Genomic DNA, 15467 nt, shown 5'->3' with positions numbered 1-15467 from the left:
AGTGGAGAAAATACAAAGAAACAAAATGAGATATATAACTCACATTCACATGAATTAAAATGCAGTTACAATAAATTCCAAATATGAAATGATGTGAATTCTGTAAGAACACATCCACTGACAAGTGCATGCATTTTGCACGACTGAGTTCTCGAATGACTAGGAATGAGGATGAAGAAGAATGTACACCTGCCAGCATGTACTCATACGCAAATAAGTAGAGACCTATGAGATTGTGTGTCTGTGTGTATAGATCTATGTATCAAACAAGAGTTTTACAAAATACACATATTCTTATTCCATATAATGCACTCTGTTTACATTTTCTGTTTCCTTTTTTATTTTTTAATACTGATCTCTGTCCACAAAATTCATTGCATAACCTAGCAATGCATTACAACTTTACTTTTTAAACCACTGATGTAGACAATAATAAAGGCATTACGGTGAGTTCCTGGAAGAATAATAATAACAGTGCCACAAAACTAAGAATTGTAAGCAAGAGCCCGAGCACAGGCAGCCAACTTGAGAAAAAAACTCTCTCTTGTGCTCCTTCTCCCAAAGATTCACATTCTCAGGGAATTACCAGGAGTCTGGGTCGGCTCCTCATCACGTGATTCTGACCTCAACAGCACTTCCGGATGGTGAACTTTTCACCCCTACTTCAGCCCTGGCCTGTCAGACTGAGGCCAGAACTAAAGCAGGAAATGATATGCTACTTGCTTAAGCAGAAGGGATATTTTAAAACATAAAGGAACATTTCTAAGCATTCCTTAAACACATTCAAACGGGAGGTAAATATATAAAAATATGATCCCTCTCCTTTGAAATGGAAACTTGGAAGATACAAAAAAGGCAGAAACGCTAAGGAACAAAATAATAAAATAGAAAAAACTTGAAAACAGGAGTAGGTCACCCAGATTTCAAGGGAGCAGGAAGCTAAATGTGTGTAGGAGGAGATGCTGTATAAGATAGAAAAGTCAATGGGCTGTTTCCAATTTTCAGTTCAATAAATAAAAATTAAAAGCAAACAAAACTTTCTATTCTAAATGAACCGAATATCGTCTTATGAGGGCGGCTTTAGGTCCTCTTCCTACCAGAAGCTCTTACCAGAAGACATTTCTTGGCCAGTACAGAACATAGCAAATTTTCAGTATTTAAACAGTACTATACACTTCTGAGCTAAACAGGGGTAGATGCTTCTGGGCTAACTGAGGTACAGCAAAAAGTGGGGTGCAGAACTCTGTTTCTACCTTTGTAGCTGTGCCCAAGTGGACAAATGAGAAGGAGTGACCAGTTTTAGATGCAGAGAGTACCAGGTCTGCAAGCGGAGGGAGGCAGCAGCCCTGGACACGATGTTCCCTGAAGGGCAGCTTTTGTACAGGGATACTCAAGAGCCAGCTGTATCAGCCTGGGTTTGAAACAGGCATCTACCTAGGGCTATCATCAACTGTTTGTAAAACAGAATTAAGTTGGAAGAAGTTATATAAAAGAAAACAAACAAAAAACAAAAAAGAACTACATTTCCTAGAATCTATATAACAAAAGGCAGAAGAAATATTATCTGTACATAGAGAGGAGTAGCTTTTGGTCTATAGGCTAGGAAAAAAAGGTGCAGATAAAGTAGGTGACCAGGGTGCAAAACAAGCAGGCCATGACAGGTGTAGTAAGAAAGGAAGGGCTACAGCAACCATGAAGTTGTTTTAGCATATATACCATTTAGTGGTCCTGAAATGACAGGTGTCCACAAAGTACACATGCTATGTTAAAGATAATGGCCAGCTCTTTTCAATTTTTGATGAAAACATAGCAAGAGAACAGTTATTCCAAAAGCCATCATTTATTGAAAAGGCTCTTGACCATACACAATTGCTAATCCTTGTGCCAACTCTGCAAGGTAAGTGACAGCACCTTTTACAAATGAAGAAACAGACCATCATCAATGCTAAGAAAGGTCCTCAAAGTTGCATAGGAATAAGAGGCAGAGCCAAGATTTGAGCCTAAGGGTTTCTGATTTCAAAATATCTTTCTGTTCAGCATACTGACACTCAAAAAGTATATATAGGAGAAAACTGATTAAGCAAGACATCAAAAAGAATTTCCTCCACTTAAAAACACTAAAATGGGTTAAGCATTGAAGGTGTAAACTAACAATGTCAATTTCCTGGTTTTAATAATGGTACTGTAGATATTAAAGATAGTATCATTGGGGAAGCTGGGTGAAGGGTACATGAGAACTCTGTATAAGTTTTGCACCTCCTTGCGGCCTAAGAGTCCTTTAAACTTACAAGTGTCTTTTTAAAATAAGGGAACAGACTTTTCGGAAAGTTATACAGCATCTTTCTCCTTTGGATACTTTTTTTTTTTTTTTAAAGCTAATTCTCAGTTGTCTGCAGTAACCTAAATATTGCAAGAAATAAAATGATATTGAATCCCTTCAACTCTCATTCAATTTTAATAAACTTTATTAAGTGCATATTAATGAAGTACATGGTACTGTACAATTTCATCTATATAAATTTGTGTGCTCCCACATTCAAAGTTTTCTCATTTTTGTCTTTGTCTACCATGCTGACATACAGGAACCAAGGAAATACAGCTACCGGTGATATGTACATTGAACATCATGAAACTGAAATGCCTACCTGACATTAAAAGAACATTTGATAAGAAAATTTACATTTTTATCCTAAGAATTACTACTTTTTTTTTTTTTAGTAAATATGACAATTTTGAAATAGCAATCATTTATTGAATGTTTTCTATCTGTCACTAAATTCACTTATAATTAGCACTACAGAGGAAAAAAGGATCTTCTTGTTTTATAAGGAAAGATAGACTCTTAAAAAGATTACTTTGCCAAAGTCATGCCACTATTAAGTGGCAAAATAAGGATTCAAACTCAGATCTCTAAACATGACACACTTTCCACTATCTCCGCCCCTGCACACTTTCATTCCTACAGTTAAAAGGCATCTATTATATCCTTTACCAACCAAATCTTCACGGCAAAATATCCATTCTAAGTACATTTACACATTTTTTTTTTTAATTCTCAATATTCATTCCTGGCTCCTATTTAAAGTTAAAGTTTGTTACTGAAGCTGAAGAAAAATCTTACAAGAATGAAAGAAATGCAAGTGATATTCCAAGTAACAATATGTGCATGCTCCAGTGGGAAACATGAGAAAAGCATCTGCCAAATTCATTTTGGCCCCATTTGATACTATCTCACTGATCTGGGTCCAACTTACATTTGTTTCTTTCTTTCTTTCCCTCCCCCATTTCCTCCTTGTTCCAGAAGCATATAAAAACCATAGCAAGGAAGCTAGATAGAATTTCCAAGAATACACTGAAAACACTGTCAAATAAGAGAATGGCTATCTAGTCCAAGTGTAACTTCATTTGAATTAAGAAAAATCTAAAACGCTAAAACAAATCTTTCTGGAATCAAAAAAAAAAAAAAAAAGAAAGAAACAACATTATCTAAATATTGATTATAAAAACCAATAGGTTTGTAGGGAGAAATTCTCAAAAGAACTAATTAAATATGCCTTTTAATCTGTACTTACGCACAGGGCACTATAATTTAGTATGAGTCAGCCTTCAAGCCGGATGTACTTTTTAATTCAAACTTATATTTAAAATCTTTAATTATGTTTAATTCTACTTCTAGCTTTTGTTCCCCTGCACTGATCCCTATCTGTTCAACCCTGATGCAAATGAATCTCTGATTTCTGATACTTACAGCGAAACACACCATTTTTGAAGATCCATAAACTTTACGATACTGTTCTTGACTTCTATCTGCATTTGAAATCTTCAAAGTCTAATCTATGTAACCAGTATTTTCTTTTTTAAAAGAAACAGTTGGTTCTCAATCAGTCAAGCTTTTAAAAAATCAAAGTAAAATGGCTAATTGACTTATACTTTTAAAATCATCTAGACATTTTCCCCTTACGGTGATATTTTATAGCATCCCTATTTCTTTCCTTCCAACTTCTTGGTGAATTAAGGGACAGTACCACAGTAGTACAAGAGTAAAGAAAAAATAACTGTATAAAAAGTCAAACATGGCTCAGCGTGGGGGCTCATGCCTGTAATGCTAGCACTTTGGGAGGCCGAGGTGGGCGGATCACCTGACGTCAGGAGTTCGAGACCAGCCTGACCAACATGGAGAAACACTGTCTCTACTAAAAATACAAAATTAGCTGGGCGTGGTGGTACATGCCTGTAATCCCAGCTACTAGGGAGGCTGAGGCAGGAGAATTGCTTGAACCTGGGAGGCGGAGGTTGTGGTGAGCCGAGATCGCACCATTGTACTCCAGCCTGAGCAACAAGAGCGAAACTCCGTCTCAAAAATAAAATAAAATAAAATAAAAATAAAAAGTCAAACACATAGGCTAAAAAATCCATCTTTTCCTTCTAACTAGATATCAACTAACAAACAATATTAGTGAATATTTTCATTCTTGTATTTAGGGGATTAATAATGAAGTCTTGCCTATAAGTCTCCCCCTATCCCACTCCCGACAAAAAGATGAGACTAAATAACTGTGTCAGGCATTGTATTAACCTAGGAAATACCACAGGAATATTTTGGTACTCTATCTAACAGGTTCACACTCTAATGGAGGAGATAAGGTTAATAGACAATGATGATTCAGTGTGATGAGGGATGCTACAAGGAAAGAGTGCCTGAGAAATATACAGGAGGGACTGATATGGTTTGGCTGTGTTCCCACCCAAACCTCGTCTTGAATTGTAGCTCCCACAATTCCCATGTGTTATGAGAGAGAGCCAGTGGGAGATAATTGAACCATGGGGACAGTTTCCCCCATATTATTCTCATGATAGTGATAAGTCTCACAAGATCTGATGGTTTTTATACAGGGAAACCGCTTTTGCTTGGCTCTCTCATTCTCTCTTGAAACTGTCAGGTAAGAAGTTCCACCATGATTGTAAGGTCTCCCCAGCCATATGGACCTGTCCACCAAGCCTCTTTTTCTTTATAAATTACACAGTCTCAGGTATGTCTTTATCAACAGTGTGAAAACGGACTAATACAGGGACATTTAACACAACCTGAAGAGAAAGGATTTCAGGGTGTTCAGAAGAATTCCCCAAAAGAAGTGGTGTCCAAGAGAGACTAGGAAATAAGTAACCACTTTGCATCCACTAGGACGGCTATATTTAAACAGATTGACAATAACCAGTAACGGGAAGGATATAGAGAAATTGGAAACCTCATACATTGCTGGTGAGAAGGTAAAAGGGTACAGCCACTTTGGAAGACAGTTTGGCAGTTACTCAGAATGTTAGGCATAGAATTACCCTATGACTCAGCAATGTCACTCCTAAATATATATCCAAAAGGACTGAAAACATACATCCACATAAAAACTTGTATATGAATGTTCATAGCAGCATTATTCTAAACAGTCAAAAAGTAGAAACATTTCAAATGTCTCTCAATTAATGAATCAATAAACAAAATGTGCTCCATTCCAAAATGGAATATTATTCAGTCATAAAAAAGAACAAAATAGCAATTCATGCTACCACATGTATGAACATAGACAAACCTTAAAAACTTATGCTAAGTGAAAAAAGTCAGATACAAAAAGGTTATAAATTGTATGATACCATTTACATAAAATGCCGAAAATAGGCAAATCCTCAGAAACAGAAAGTAGATTAGTGTTTTCCAGGGACTGAGAAGAAGAGGAAAATGGGGAGCACCTACTAATGGGCATGGGTTTCTCACTGAGGTGATGAAACAAATCAGAAATTAGATCATGGAATTTTAGATCATGAAGAGTCATGCAATTTTGTGAATATACTAAAAACCACTGAATTCTACATGTGAAAATATTTGTGTAGCATATAAATAATCTCTTAAAAAAGAAAAAAAAATAGTGAATATTTGAAAATATTGAACAAAGGAATCAAAAGGAAGAAAAAGAAGGGGGAAGTGACAAAAACAATAGCTGATAAGGAGAAAGGAGAAACTGAGGTGGGTTCCAGCACAAGAAGACACAGGTTCCAGAGCAGGAAGAGGAGGTAGGTCTCAGAGCAGGAAGCGGGAGGCAGGTTCCAGAGCAGGAAGGAGGAGGCAGGTTCCAGAGTAGGAAGGAGGTGGTGGGTCCCAGAGCAGGAAGGAGGAGGTAGGTTTCAGCACACGAAAGAGGAGGCGGGTTCTAAAGCAGAAAGAAGGAGGCAGATCCCAGAGCAGTAAAGAGGAGGTGGGTTCCAGAGCAGAAAGGAGGAGGCGGATGCCAGAGCAAGAAGGAGGAGGCAGATCCCAGAGTGGTAAAGAGGAGACAGGTACCAGAGCAGTGAGGAAGAGGTAGGTTCCAGAGGAGGAAGGAGGAGAAGGAGACTGTCTATGGCCATACCACCCTGAACAAACCCGATCTCATCTGATCTCAGAAGCTAAGCAGGGTCAGGCCTGGTTAGTACTTGGATGGGAGGAAGGAGGAGACAAGCTCCAGAGCAAGAAGACGGAGTTGGTTCCAGAGTAGGAAGGAGGAGGCAGATCAGAGTGAGTGGGAGGCGGGTTCAGAGGTAGGTGAGGAGGTAGTTTTAGAAGCGGGAAGGGAGACAGGCAGATCCCAGTGCAGGAAGGAGGAGGAGGTAGATCTCAGAGCAGGAAGGAGAAGACAGGTTCCAGAGCAGAAAGGAGGCAGTTCTGAAACAAACCAGTTCGGCAAAGATTAGTTCGACAAAGAAACAATAAGTCGGTTTAAGCAATCCCGACAAGGAGGAAAACAGTTCTTCAGGAAGAGGAAGGCAAGTCAGGAGCAAGGCAGTTGGAAACAATGGAAGTCAGATCGATAGGTCGTCGTCGATGCGCTCGAGGTAAATGGAAGTGGATTCCTTCGGCTCGGCGTAAACAAGTTCGAGGCTCACAAAGATAAAGAAAAGCTCGAAAAAGCTCGGTCAAAATCTCCGTCAGAAAAACTCATCGGATCGAAATTCCGACGGTCGAGCTCGGCGCTTTCGTCCAGCTCGAAAAATAAATCGCTTGCTTCACGTCTTCGGTCGGCGACAAATCGAGGGTCAGCGCGCATCGTTCAGCAGAAATCAATCCCGGTCGAGATTAAACTCGGCAGTTTCCAGAGCAGGAAGGAGGAGGCAGGCTGCAGAACAGGAAGAAGGAGGTGGTTCCGAAGCCGGAGGAAGGAGGTGGGTTTCCACAGTTTCAGAGCAGGAAGAAGGAGGTGGTACTGGAGCAGGGAGAAGGAGGTGGCTCCAGAGCAGAAGAAGGAGCTAAGTGGGACTGGGATGTGGTTTGCCTTTCACTAGTGACAAAGCACTGAAAGTGAGTACAGGTTAATTGTGCAGGCCTGGAGGCAAAATTTGAGGGAGTTGACATCTGAAGCTTCTTTTCTGACTGGCAGTAACTGGCAACTTGGAGGGGTAGGAAATTCGAGGTGAATGCAGGAAGTTAAGAACAACCTCTGAAGAACAGGAGACACAGACTGATGAGAAAATAAGCCAGTTATTGGAAGTTGCCCCCCATTTAAAAACAACAACAACATCCATGTTTAACAGTGTAAAATAATTTACTTAACCATAAAATGAATAGGAGCATCTCAGAAGAGGTTTTCTCCACTGTCCAGTCTCCTGGCTGCGGGCAGCAGGCTTACCACCTGCTGGTTTTTACAGAAAAATTTGCATCTTTTTCAATACTCTCTTATTCTGTTCACCAACTGCTCCAGTCCTGCAGCAGGTTGTTTCTTAGTTTATTTGTTTTCCCAAAATTTTAAGATTATTTCAACAACTGGGTACTGTAGATATAAAAAATGGATATGAGGCCAGGTGTGGTGGTTCACACCTGTAATCCCAGTAATTTGGGAGATTGAGGCAGGAGCTTGAGACCAGTCTGGACAACAGGCTGAGAACCCTGTCTCTAGTTTTTAAAAAATGAAAACAACTTAGCTCGATGTGGCGGCATGTTCCTGCAATCCCAGCTACTTGAGAGGCTGAGGCGGGAGGGTCACTAGAGCCTAGGAGTTTAAGGCTGTGGTGAGCTAGGATCGTGTCACTGCATTGCAGCCTGAGTATCAGAGTCAGACCCTGTCTCCAAAAAATAAAATTTAAAAAAAAATGGATTTGATGATGCTTATTATAAAGCTTTCCATAACCATAACAGGAAACAAGCTTTTCTCCTTACTCATTTTATCTTATTTTTCTCTTTTTTCTTTTTTGAAAGAAGTCTCGTTCTTGTTCCCAAGGCTTGAGTGCAATGGCTTGATCTCGGCTCACTGCAACCTCCACCTCCTGGGTTCAAACAATTCTCCTGCCTCTACCTCCCAAGTAGCTGGGATTAAGGCACCTGCCACCACACCTGGCTAATTTTTGTATTTTTTAGTAGAGACAGGGTTTCACCACGTTGGCCAGGCTGGTCTCGAACTCCTGACCTCAGATAATCCACCCGCCTTGGCCTCCCAAAGTGCTGGAATTACAGGTGTGTGCCACCATGGCTGGCCATTTTTCTCTGTTTCTATTAGTATTTCATAATTTTTTCAACATCAAGAAACCAGGATTCTATTTGATATGTTCTAGTTAATAAGACATGTTAATGATCTTTATTTTCTATGCTTTAGTAATGAGCAATTCATACTTAAATGAATAAAATTAGCTTTTACCTTCAGTTGGTAAAGTTGACCTCAAGTCTGAGCTGAAGATTTTCTCAGAAACTTTCAAATCAAGATCTAGATCTCCACAGATAAGAATAATGGAGTGACTCCGCCAGCAGATTTTACCTACAGAAAAAGCAATGATTTATTAGAACTTTGTGTGAAGGAGAGATATTGCATAGTTATTACTGAATCATGTAAACATACCAAGTCTCCAAATAGTACTAAAGTTTTTTATTTCTACTCATTAGGCAAATACATACCAGTTAACATTTTTTGAAAGCTTCCTATATTGCTGGTATTTTTTCCCATGTAACCACATTTGTTTCTTTTTTTTTTTTTTGAGACGAAGTCTCGCTCTCTGGCCCAGGCTGCAGTGCAGTGGTATGACCTCTGCTCACTGCAACCTCCTTCTCCCGGATTCAAGTGATTCTCCTGTCTCAGCCTCCTGAGTAGCTGGGACTACAGGCATGCACCACCATGCCCAGTTAATTTTTGTATTTTTAATAGAGAGAGGGTTTTGCCATGTTGTTCAGGCTAGTCTCAAACTCCTGACCTCAAGTGATCTGCCCGCCTCGGCCTGCCAAAGTGCAGGGATTACAAGCATGAGATACTGTGCCTGGCCCACTTTTGTTTCTTATCATTGATGTCATTTTGCAGATGAAGAAAATGGAACACAGCTAGCAAATGACAGTCACGATTTGTACCCAAGGATTCTGGCTCTAGGTTCTGAGTTCTTAATCACAGAACAACCTTAACACACTGTCTTGACATAGCTCCACATACTCTAGCAAAGAGTTTTAAAACTTAGATGGTATGAGGAATCCTAGATGGTTTATTCCCACTTGATTGCTAGTGCTTCTCAAAATATGTATATCATCTAAAATTCAAAATGCCATAGTCAGGGTGAGATAGTGACAAGAGACTGAATCAAGGGGAGACAACCTGGGTATTTCAGACAGAGGACCAAGCAATGGGCTATGTGTTCACAATATATCTGAAACTCTCCTATGCCTAAAAAAACTTAGGCTTTTGGGCTAGATGACCAGAAACATGCTTATAGTTCTAAAAAAGAAAGCATACACTGTGAAACCCTTGACCTCCTCCATTCTTTCTTTCTGAGTAGTCATTCATTACCTATTCTTCTAGGCTTTAGTCGAAATCTCTATCTTCTCTCTCTTTGCCAATTGGTCTCTTCTTTCACTTTATACCTTGTTAATGAAGATCTATTCTGGACAATTAAGCATTTCTTAGGATAACAGACAATTAAATTTGTTCCTTTGAACCCTTTTAGAAACAAAGCATAAAGAAATGAAAATGCATAATGCTCAATATTCTCTAAGTATCATATATAATAATAGATCATGAGCTTGACTGGAAGCCCTTTCAGGAAAAGGAACAGGCTGGAGAGCCCGGAGCAAGTGGTAGGATGCAGGGTGCACTGTGGACAACACTGATGAGCAGTACATCTCCCTCCTTCAGGGATATTCCATGTTTGCTAACTCAGTGTGCTGCATACATTTACTTACACTTGCAAATAAGTAAACATGTTGAGATTCAATATGTGAACGTGAAACAAGGCCTGCAGTCACTATATTTTCTAGGTATTTCTGCCAAAGTAAACATTTTTCCTTGGATCTTGATTCTCTGATTCTCCAATCTTGTTTTCTTTGTATTTTGCTTTGATCCTGTCTTGTTTCTGCTGTTCTTCTTGAACATTTAAAATGTGTGCTTTTCCCTGAATAAAGGGTAAAGAAACTCTAAAGTGTGCTTGAGTGTGGCAGCTGGCTTTGCAAATAAGAAAGCATCTTAAAGGATCAGTACACGGTGTTAGTATCCAAAATCAATGGCATTACGGCCTTTCTATCATCAGAGTGTGAGGAGGGATCAAACTTCCAACAAATTGCCATATGAAATTTCCTTTAGCTCGTTTCTCTAGCCTTTGCTACACAAATATTTTTATTTTTTTTTTATTTTTTGCTTCAGAAATGTCCTTTATTATTTTTTTTCTTTTTTTTTTTAAATTTTACTTTAAGTTCTGGGATACATATGCTGAACGTGCAGGTTTGTTACATAGGTATACATGTGCTATGGTGGTTTGCTACACCCATCAACCCATCATCTAGGGTTTTTTGTTTTTTGTTTTGAGATAGACTCTCGCACTGTCACCCGGGCTGGAGTGCAGTGGTGCAGTCTCAGCTGAATGCAACCTCTGCCTCCCGGGTTCAAGCAATTCTCTTGCCTCAGTCTCCCAAGTAGCTGGGATTATAGGGGCCCGCCACCACACTCAGTTAATTTTTTGTATTTTTAGTAGCGATGGGGTTTCACTATGTTGGCCAGGCTGGTCTCAAACGCCTGACCTCGTGATCCACCCACCTCCCAAAATGCTGGAATTACAGGCATGAGCCACTGTGCCTGGCCTGTCACCTAGGTTTTAAGCCCTGCATGCATTAGGTATTTGTCCTAATGTTCTCCCTCCCCTTTCCCCCAACTCCCCAACAGTCCCCAGTGTGTGATGTTCCCCTCCCTGTGCTACACAAATTACACCCATATTGTAACAGTAACAGCAGCAGCAGCAATAATATATAATGATGATAATAATAACAACAACACAGCATTTTCTCTAAGCCAGTACTCTTCTCAGCACTCTACTGGTATTAATCAGATGGTCTGCACAATAGCCACACGAGATAGGTGCTATTGTTACCTACATTTTATAGATGACACAAGAAACAGGTTAGTTCACTTGCTCAAAGTCACACACTGGTAAGTGGTGGGCACAGGATTTGAGCTCAGGAAACATGACTCCAGAACACCAACTCATAATCCCATTAATCTAAAATGCCTCATAAATATCTCAACAATGGCCTTAAGACACTCCAAGGTTCTAACTATTTTCCCAGTCAAATATGAATGAATTTCCGTAATTACACAAATGATATCACACATCCAGAAAAGTCCCTATCTCATAGAACTATATTCTTCTCTGCACAACAACCACAGAAATTCAGAACTAAAAGTCTAATAATTATACCCTGTAAGATTCTTACAAAAATTCAAAATAAAAAAGAATTCAGAAACTATTCCTTTTAACTTTGTAAAATAAAGTAAAAACTAAAAGCTCAGATTTCCTGTACAAAGTATGTCTTACTTTTTGTGTCAAAAGAATTTCAAGCTTGCAGAAATGTTGTAGGAGTTGTTCAAAGAACTCTCATGTATCCTTCACCGGGAGACCCCAATTCGAGTTAGGCCAACTTTCCCAGTAATGCTCTTTCTAGTCAAAGGATCCATTTCAGGATCACACTTTCTATTTAGTTGTCATCGCTCTTCTGTCTCTTTTGATCTGGAATAGTATCCTTGACCTTCACGACCTTTATATTATGGAAGGCAGCAGGTGAATTAATTTGTAAAATGCCCCTGAACTGGGATTAGAGATATGTTCTCATGAAAAGATCTGAAGATTGCATTGTTTGGAAGAGATGCTATGTTCTTCTCATTGCATCCCATCAAGTGACACAGAACACTGTGTGTCCCATCACTGCTGATGAGATCTCTGATCACTTGAGTAAGGTTGTGTCTTCCAAGTTTCTCCAGTAAAGCTCCTGTGTTTCCCCTTAAAATGCATAAGGATTTGTGGACAGATACTTTATGGTTACATAAAGACTCTCATCCTCATCCAACTTGTATTCACTATGGTTATGTAAAGATTCTGATCCTCATCCAACCTGTATTCACTATTGTTAACATCCGTTGATGTTTCTTACCTGGATTAATTATTACTATGATGACTGCCAAATAGTAATCTCTCCAATTCCAGAATTCCTTCTATATATCAGACAATGTTCTATTTTAAGGAAGAACTTTCTCCTCTCACCACATTTTCATGCATTTATTTATTTATGCAAGTGTGGATTCATGTATTTCTTGTTTAGTGGGATATAATCTGTAACTATCATTGTCATTTTGGTACTCAAATTGTTCCAGGTTTCACATGGGTTTAGTGAGAATCCCTTCAAGCTGACTGCTGCGTTCTTGTGGCATCTCCCAATATTCTTTCAGAGTTTCTGTATCTTCTGTCACAAGACATTCAGCATTCATCTTGTACCTTTTCTTTCCCAGCTCTAGAATCAGACATTTTTTTCAAAGACCCATAGTTGCTTTAAGCAAAAACTGGAATTTAGAAACTACAATCTGGGTAGCAGATGTGCTCATATTTACTGGGCTGTCACTGTATCCTGGCCCTTTCAGTGAACAGAGTTAGGAAATGGATGTGGGGTGTGGGGTGTGAGGTGTGGGTGTGTGTGTGTGTGCATTTATTCATTGACATGCATACACTTTAATGTTTATAATATTTCTACACTGAAATTTCTATATCTATAAAATTTCTACATATCAGAATCCACACATTCACAATGAAACCTTAAATTCCTACCCACAATACAGGGTTCATTCTAGCTCTCCCCTTTTTTATATCTGTAACTGTTCTCCCATAGTCAGAAGTCCGACTCCTGTTACCTTCAATATGTTTGCTTATTTGCCCTGATAGGTCTCCTTGCTGAGACGTGCCTAATGGCTTTTTGACAAATGGAAGGAAGAAAAGAAGAAGGAAGGAAGGAGGGCCGGCAATACCAGCTTTTTAAGAATTGGTGATCTATTTACGATCAAAATATAATCAGGCTAAATTATCAACATAGCAACTCACTCCCTGGCCATAGCAGATTCCAGAGTTTCAAGTAGTCTTCCAATGGCTTGTCATCTTTCAATGTGTGTAGGACACACAACTGTTCACATCTTTACTACAAAAAATTTTTTATGTGTACATTATTGGGTAATAAAAGTTTTAAGAACCATGTGTGGCTTTTTCAAAACAGATCAAAGAAATTCTAGTGTATCCTTACTGAACACCCATCCCCATTATAGTGAAGATGGGGAAAGCGGGGCCCAGAAAGGTCATAGGTTTTGCTCAAGGTCCCGGAATTAATCAGTAGCAAAGCACAATCCAACCCTGGAGTTGAAGAAACACAAAATGGACACAATAAGACCTACCTACCTCATAAGCATACTGGGAAGATCAAGACAGTACTTGTGAAAATACTGTCCCTGAGGTGTACTATACAATTACAAGTGGCTCCTTTCCCCTTGTCGTAAATAGACAGCTTCTGTTCAGAAACTGGTTGAACCAACATGGTAAGATGGTTTCCACTCTGACTCCAAGTTCATTCACATTAAGCGTATCACTGAGCATCATTCAAGCTTTTCGTGTCTTAGTTTTCCCTGAAAGAGGAACTAAATCCCTACCCTGCCTATGCCTGAGGAAGACAAGCACCTCTGGAGTGGGGGTTATGAGGCAGGGCTTTGTCATCAGTATAAATTCTAATCCTGCTCCACCGTTACCGAGCTGGATGGCTTTGGGTAGGAGTAGGTCACTGAACTTCTCTAAGCCTCTACCTCTCATCTGTAAAATGGAGACAATGACACCTAAGTTCTCAGAGCTGGTGTGCAAATTAAATGAGAAAAAAGTATGTGAAGTGATTCACACGAAGTCCAGTGCCCCATGTGATAAATGAAGACTCCTCTATCACCACCACCCTCATTATGCTACCACCATCATATCTCCATTACCGGAGTCATCCCTATTACCGTCAGTCCTTCAAGTCACTCGCGATGCATAATACCGGTGGTGGAAAGTGAGAGCTATTTCAAATGTGCTATGGTCATTAGTATGGACGGAATCTCTGGCCCCCAAAATTCATATGTTGGAATCCTATCCTCCAGTGTGATGGTATTAGGAGGTAGGGCCTTTGGGAAGTGATCAGGGCATGAGGGTGGAGTCCTCATGAACACAATTAGTGCCCTTATAAAAGAGACCCAGAAAGCACTCACTCACTTTCTGCCATGTGAGGATACAAGAAGTTGACAGTCTGCAGTCACGAAGAGGGCCCTCATCAGAACCCAACCATGCTGACACCTAGATCTCAGACTTTCAGCTTCCAAAGCAATCAGAAATAAATTTCTCTTGTTTATAAGCAATACACCCTTGGGTACTTTGTTATAGCTGTCCGAACTCACTCAGGCAGTCATAAATAAAACAAAGCTCATTTTATATTTGCAAGAGAACATTTAGGCAACTCCTAAAGTACTTCCTTGTCTGTCTGTATTGGGCCTCATACAGTGCTTAAGGATGGTCCCAGTTTCTAGCTATTCTTCCCCAGGATATTGGATATAGTCGGTTCCCCCAAACATCTTGCGTATAAGAGATGAAATTCATCAAATGAAATGTGACAGTTTGATACTTTACCACACAGGAGCTAATTAAAGATGTAATTTCAGACTAGAATAAAAAAATAAAGCAATGAGTTACTTTTATGAGAAGGGGGAAAGTGATAAAACTCTTAAAAGATTTAAAACAGATTTAGGGGCATAAACAGTCTTCACGCAGGCCAAAAACGGTGGATATCTTTTCTTAAAGCATAACTCCCGGCAAACTGAAACATTTTATTACTTAGGTTAACTGTTTTTTTCCTTCCCAGAAACATTATACACACACATACACACACACACACACACACACACACCTGGTGTTCAATGAAATACCAGGTGCACTGTGGCTTTCACTCTGTTTCAAAAGAAAAAAAAAAAATCTATTGTCACTCATGGGCTTCAGCCTAGCCTGTCAAGCAGGAATTAAAATCTCTTTAAAAAGAAGCTTTGCGTGGTTCATGTGTCATGCTGACATGAGCTGGATCAGCTTACAGAAGGGGCCAGAGATAAGGCATCCAAAGGAGGTTAGAAGTAAGCAGCCCCCAGAAAAATTTCTGATTT

General features: G+C 39.5%; 1 long non-coding RNA gene across 26 annotated transcripts in view; it reads right to left on the bottom strand.

Moving 5' to 3' along the window:
* Positions 1-15467, bottom strand: part of LOC110743051 — a 553234-nt gene that overhangs the window by 229964 nt on the left and 307803 nt on the right. For all 26 annotated transcript variants that reach the window (XR_004184220.1, XR_004184216.1, XR_004184225.1 and 23 more), the window contains one exon: positions 8655-8771. This is a non-coding gene — a long non-coding RNA (uncharacterized LOC110743051). The remainder of the gene's footprint in view (positions 1-8654; positions 8772-15467) is intronic.

The sequence above is a fragment of the Papio anubis genome, chromosome 6 (assembly GCF_008728515.1).
Source record: "Papio anubis isolate 15944 chromosome 6, Panubis1.0, whole genome shotgun sequence".
Taxonomy (NCBI): domain Eukaryota; kingdom Metazoa; phylum Chordata; class Mammalia; order Primates; family Cercopithecidae; genus Papio; species Papio anubis.
The sequence above is the reverse complement of the archived record's forward strand: the minus strand, read 5'-3'. Positions and strand labels throughout refer to the sequence as shown.